The sequence below is a fragment of the Notothenia coriiceps genome, unplaced genomic scaffold (assembly GCF_000735185.1).
Source record: "Notothenia coriiceps isolate Sejong01 unplaced genomic scaffold, NC01 NC01_scaffold00024668, whole genome shotgun sequence".
NCBI classification, from domain to species: domain Eukaryota; kingdom Metazoa; phylum Chordata; class Actinopteri; order Perciformes; family Nototheniidae; genus Notothenia; species Notothenia coriiceps.
This window is the reverse complement of record NW_011357369.1, coordinates 3,476,461-3,483,364: the sequence shown is the minus strand read 5'-3', so window position 1 is coordinate 3,483,364 and position 6,904 is coordinate 3,476,461.

Here is a 6,904-nt window from a genome sequence, read left to right as displayed (position 1 = left end):
TATAAATGAGGGCGTAAAAGGGCCAAATACCTGTTTTAGTCTAAAGTGTTCTGACAAAGTGAGACCTCAAATTATGTTCGACGTCGTAACAAACCAAAGGTACCATTGTCACAGAGAAATCATCGCGACGCGTTGAGTTTCCAGACTCTCCCACGTCCGTCTATAAGTGTCTTTTGTCTTTGTTCTTAGCTGTTGATGAAAGAGCGAGACGAGTAGGAAAGACATTTTATAGTCCAGGTCGGGTGTGTATGACATACGGAGTAGTCCTGCACATGTCCGGTGTTCCCGTCCACCGTGAATGTTGATGTTATTATACCAATACAATTAGATTGTCGAGGCCGCCTAAGTGATCGTGGGGGGGGGGGGTAAAACTTTACGAGGGCTAAAGACTCCAGTTTCCAACCCGTTCATACAATAATCTTGATTAAATGAACCGTTATAAGCTCAAAAACACAACCTTCCAACTTTAGTACAATATTACCAGATCTAATGCAGTACATGTGTTCAGATTTCGAATTTGGTACGTCCTTCTGTACCGTTACAAGTACACTAAGCGTTTTTTTGTTATCATGTTGACAAAAACCTGATTCTACCTACAATAATCGTACTTGACACTTTCACTTTAACGTTTTACCGTCGAAAAAGTAAACGTCGCCCCTCAAGTCGTGGAACCACAATATTTTGGCATTTTAGTGTAAACCTTTGACGTCACCTCTCCCGGCGTCAGCTTTTTTGGGGGTGCACTTAGTATTGTTCTGAGCTGACTTGGACCTTCCCTTGGTCTTTATTTAGTCACGGACTGTCCATACCACAGAATGACATTTCTGGAGCCACCCTTAGTTTTAATTGCTCTTGGAATAAACTCAACGGCTGTCGTGTAGTAGACATAAACACACACACGACGTTCGAAAATAATGATATAAAATGGCGACACAACCCTGTCTTATATTATGGAATTAAGATCGATAAGAATTTTCGGAATGGTGATGAGGGATGGTCAAAATTGTACAATTCACACAGCAAATTATATCAACGAATTTACGTCCCACAGTATTCATGTTATTGTAAGGATCTTCATTTTGGAATATAGTATATTACACCACCCTAGTACATTACCCTACCTTTTTATACAAATTTGTACTCAAAGTAGTACAAGCTTAGTAAAGTAAAAGTGTTACAAGCAGAAAGTACATAAAAATAAACAAAGTGCCGACGATTACGCGGTAGTAAGACTCATTATACAGAAATGAACGTTAGAAAAAACATTATGTGTGTGCGTGCGTGCTGTGGGAAACATCTGTAATACACCGTTAGATGTGGTGTGGAACCTCAGCTTGAGTCGTCAGATGAGTCTGAAAGAAACCAAAATTTTCAGGGGTTGTGTGAAGAGTGAGTTGTGTGGTAGTGTGTGTTTGTGTGTGTGTGTAAGTGTGTTGTGGTGTGTGTGTCGTGTGTGTATAGTGTGTGGTGTGTTGTGTGTGTGTTGTGTGTGCGGCGTGAGCCTAAACACACCAACATTCAGTGAGACAGAGACCAGAACAATCCCGTAATTGCGACAAAAACGATTAAGATCCGACCGAAGTATAAAAGGTCTAAAGTGACAGATGACCTGTTAGTCTGTGTGAGCCGAGAAAAATGGACGGTACTTGGGGGGTGTGGTTAGAGAATAGACCGTTGATATGACATGGTTTTGATAGTACGATTGCGCTCGGATGTCTCAAAGGTAGAAAGTCATTGAGACATCACTTGCCTTAAAAATTAGTTTTAAGGTTCTCCCTCAATTGTTGGTTATGTCGATTTTAATTTATGCAACTCTTTTATATGAACACTGACTGATAGCGATCGTACTACCAATCCGAGTTGAGAATCCGTACGATTTAATAAGTCGAACTTCAAATAAACTAAAGGGAAATTTCATGTAAAGAGACATATATAAATGTAGCTTATCAAAATTGTCGTATAAACAAACTATAGAGAGACGGTAAGGACATTATCAGTAGATAAGTTAACACCACTTAGGTACCTTAATGATAATATAAATTAACATTAATTATACTCGACTAAACATGAATAGGTTGCATCCGACTGGTCGATAACCCATGTACAGTATCAAACACGTACTTAAACCAGTAATACTTTTTACTATCCACAAATACATCGAGGAACTTTCCAATAAACTCATAAAGAATACGTTCTACCGCGGTACGTTTACACCGTCAAAGGACACCAGATAATGCAAAATCAAAATCCACTACACAGCCAGCGCTTGTTCCCCTAAAAAGCATGAATCCACTTCGGGCAAGAAAAAAAGCAAGTAGCAACCAGGCTTGATGACGGAGGGTTTTAGGTGAGCGGAAAAATTTTTCGAACTAAAACATAAGACACTTCTGGCGGGGGATGAAGACTGAACCTATCAAGTCGTGCTCCTCACGTACCCCACGCACAGAATTGCCTTTATGCGGCTCTCTCTCTCGTAACCTACGTGAAGTTGGGTTTGGGTCCGTGCACTATTTTCGCGTGGAACATTCCGTTTTATAGGAAATTTTTCGATCCCAGTTGTTTATTAGGAGGTAGTCGGTGAATTTTAGAGTAATACTGACTCACTAATAAAACGCTATTTGGATCATTAGGGCGGGGGAAATTTTTTTTGCCGAGAAAACTTGCCGAGAAACTTTCCTTGCCTCGGTATTCTAGGCCGAGGGAAGTTCCGCTGTATTAAGGGTAGTGAATAAACAAAAATTGGTGAAGAATGATGACAACTGCTACTTATATATATATATATATATAAAATGATAAATAAAATCCAACAACGTAAAGATTGAGTGAACGTTACGATACGGTTGTTTTAGTAAAAGACTTAAACCCTCGTTTTTCATATGATAATAAATATTTTAGAGCTCTGTTTACCTAACGGAATTTGAATTAATGAACCTTTTAATGTAGGTCATCAATTAATAAGGTTAGACCATCCTGGATGAGAGGTCTCGGCTGGTCATAACGACACCAATTTTGGTAATTCGGGGGACAGGACAGACCCTAGGTCAATCAACTCAGGTCGCAAAAATTGTAAGACAACATAGACAACCTCTGTTTTGTAGTTTGCCAGAGGACACAGTCCTAACCCTCCAGATAAAGAACCCCAAGATGTAACGGCACAAAGGTCCAAGACCACCAAAAGCGCCTGTCGGACTCCCGAAGTGTCGGAGACAAACAGAACCTAGTTAGGTGGTCCCTTTTGGGTAGCCCGACCTTCCTAATACTTTGACAAGAACGGTCCTCTCGAAAGGATTTAGACTCTTTGAACTTACTGAATGTCGGAAAAATTTACAAAAATCACTTTTGCAAAACAGTCAAATAACACTTAATCTGAAGAGAGAAAGTGGTATGAAGGGTCGGTCCGAAAGCATGAGTGAACTAGGTGTAGGTTTTAATGACACTGGTATTTCAAAGAGCACGGTAATTTGATTCGTTCCTCCTTGTCTCGAGGTCCGCGTCGCGGAGTAGTCTTCTTACTTTTTCACTTTACAGCCTCTTCCGCACCAAAAGGAAAAGAGTTTACGAACCAATGTTAGGGACTTCCTTACTTACCCTCTAAAAGGCACCGCAGGAACCTCCGTTGTGAGTCGTCGAGTACAAAGGTTCTCCCCCAGGTGTTACAAAAAGGGGGGAGGGGCTGAAACCTTTTTGACTCTTTTACTTAACGAGTTATACTGCTCCGCCGTCCTCGTTAATCTTCCCCAGAATGATTTCTCGGTCTCCCTTACAAAGTTTTCCTTTCTGTCTCCTGTTTTTTTCGCTCGGATGTTTCTCCCTGGTTGGCACCTAAACTCATAAGCATTGACGTGTTCTACGCCAAAAGTTTCGAAACTTCACACCAAGGTCCTATATTTTCAATGTCTTTATCGACTCAGTTTTTAGACCTCGTTAAAGATCTTTGTACGTTGCAAAGGATAACAGTTCTGTTGAAAAATTTTATTACATATGACATACAAATTTTACGCAGTTACACTTCCAACTACTGTTTCTTACGAAAGGTAATTAGTCTGTCACCACGATGAACGCCAGAATAACGTCAACAATACTCGAATTCCTTATGTACAAACAGAATTCTCAACACATGTAGCAAGTACACACGGGTTTAAAAGTACGGATCAACAGAAGATAAAGATATAACCCTTTACTGTTGATGAAGAGACGATTCTGATTTTCGAAATCATCATGTGTAAAGAGAGACTTTGGGATTTATCGACGTTTCGTCAACCCAAACATACTACTACAAATTTACTTAACTCAGATAATTACTTAAAGAGAAATCCAGGTATCTTCGTAAACTGACACAGATTCACCCAAAAATTACCACATTTTGCATTTCATCTCATTTTCGGGATAAGAGTAAAGAGGGTACAGGTGTCTATATAGGTGATGAAACCCTAAACTTGGGACGTAGGGAAAGCAGAGGTCAGGACGAGGGCGACTCTTGTCCCTTCGAAACACAAAACAACACAACACCCTAGACCTCGTAAGTGAACCGACTGTAGGGAGTGTACATAAAGTGTCCGGGCCGACAATAGAGACGAGGTGAACTTCGAGGATTACACAAAGAAAGGAGAGTTTTGTACGGGCAGAGAGGACACGTCCCGGTGATTAACCGAGGTACTCCTTATTCCCCTCGGATACGCAACCTACCCCGAGGCAGAGGAACCGAGACCGGTGACACCAAAACCGCAACCTTCATTTCGGTGTTAGGTCCCACTGGTTTACTTCGGCCAGGTCCCGTGGAGACTAGGGGAGTAGCCTGGAAAACAACAGCACACCCTTCGCGAGGTTGCTCAGGACAGCGGTAAGCTAAGTTTTCAACCCTGAACTGGAATCACAAAAGCTTGTAGACATCGTTTGGAATTGCTTTGGGATTCGCCTGGTTTGCAGTGGTAAAAGATGGTGTCGGGGGAAACCCTGAAACCGGGAGAGGGCAATGAAATCGGGAGTCTCCCGCGAAAATCGGGAGGGTTGACAAGTATGGTCTAATAGCTAGTCAGAATATGTCTCTACACCTGGTATAAGCAACCCGGTCTCACAGTCTGCGTACAAATGACACGACTTTGCAAAGGCGTGTATATGATACGCTGATATTGCACCTCAAACATTAAAACAAAGAGCTCTGTGGCTTCAGGCTTGATCGCCGTTCCAATGACAGTTTCAATGTTTGCGGTGCAATAAACGACACAGCAGCTTATTGGGTTATGGTTAGGGTTAAATAAATGGCAAAGATATGTAGAAAATAAACGCATTTAAGATACGTTCATAACAAACGTAACGTGGGAGTATCATATGCACGCAAAATCGGACTTCTGCGTATCTATTGCACGCCTTTGCAAAGTCGTGTCATTTGTACGCACACTGAAGAGAGTGGGCTGGATATATGACATAATAACTTCAGAAGTAACACTGCAGTGAGATATCGGGTCTTGTTTTTAGACAATCATCTTTTTGGGTCAAAAAATCTTATTTTGAGTTGTATCTCAGATGAAACTTGTTTTTTTACATATCGGAAAATCACCAACTAACATCAGAAAACAGAAACTTTTTGAGAATTTACGGCTATATATATATATTGTAACAACATTTCCTGATTCTGGTAAAATATAATTCAAAATGAGTCAATTAATCTGATTTATCTAAATATCCCTTCTTATATCAAGAAATGTTATCAAGCACATTTTCACTTCTTCTATTGGCAGATATTTTTACTTAGTTCAAGTGGAAACAACTTGTTTTCATTATTTCTTTACTTTACTAACAGCATTTCTTCCAGTCAACTAAACCATGAAATTATTTGAGTATTAGCATCAACTTACCTGTGACATAAACCAAGATCAATTCCACTCCGAATCAGAATCAAGTTCATTGCCATCAGGTACGTTTACAGATACAAAGAATTTGCTTTTTTATATCGGGTTGTTCGAACATAAACAATCTAAGAAAATAAGTTGGAAAAGTAGTTAAAAAAAGAAATATAAAGGGATAATAAAAAATAAGAGCAATTTAGCTTTACAAAAGGATATTAAAGATAAGTATTTACACCAGATTGATTCATTAAAAAACAAGATTATTAAGAGGAAATATTATTCAAATATAACAGTTTTATGATTAGGATAACGTACCGTTCCGCCCCTGCTAACTGCTCTGTGTATCGAGGCCTGTTGCTGGTTTATTTCCTCATCTCTAAAGTTTTAGATACCGAAGTTGTCCATCAGATGAGCTTCTGAGTTGTCTCTCTGTCCCCTTTCTCTCAGGATGTAACGGGACAAGAGATGCCCCACTATTGTTCGTTTGGCCCCTCCTCATATGAGCCCAACAGGACTCTCATTAACTGGACAAAGGGCAGATGGACAGTTAACAGACAGGAGCAAATTATAGGGTGTAAAGACTTTCTGTTGACCACAATTCCTCGCTAATTTGATATAGTCTAAATGTATGTAACAAAAAAGTGAAGCTAAAAACGTACGAGCACAACACCATGCCTTTATGTTGCGAACAAATTAGAATGACCTAAGTCTAAATACATTCTTCAGTACAGCATGCGTTAAATGCTGAAGCTAGCGTGGCTACATACTGAAAAAACAATGCTAACACGTGGATGTTTAGCAGATATCATGTTTACCATGTTGCTTGTTAGCATGCTAGCAGGTGCACCAAAAACGAAGTAGATTTGAAGCGGGAGGGGATGTTTAGTTTTCTTGGTATTTGACAAAAAAATCAATCAAGTATTCATATTGACATTTTGACCTGGTGATGGCGCCACTGGAAAAATTAAGGGATCTGTTGAGTCTATTTTTATATAACATTACAATATTTTTATTATTACATTATTTGCTTATTGTGCTCATTTTATGTTGCTGTGACT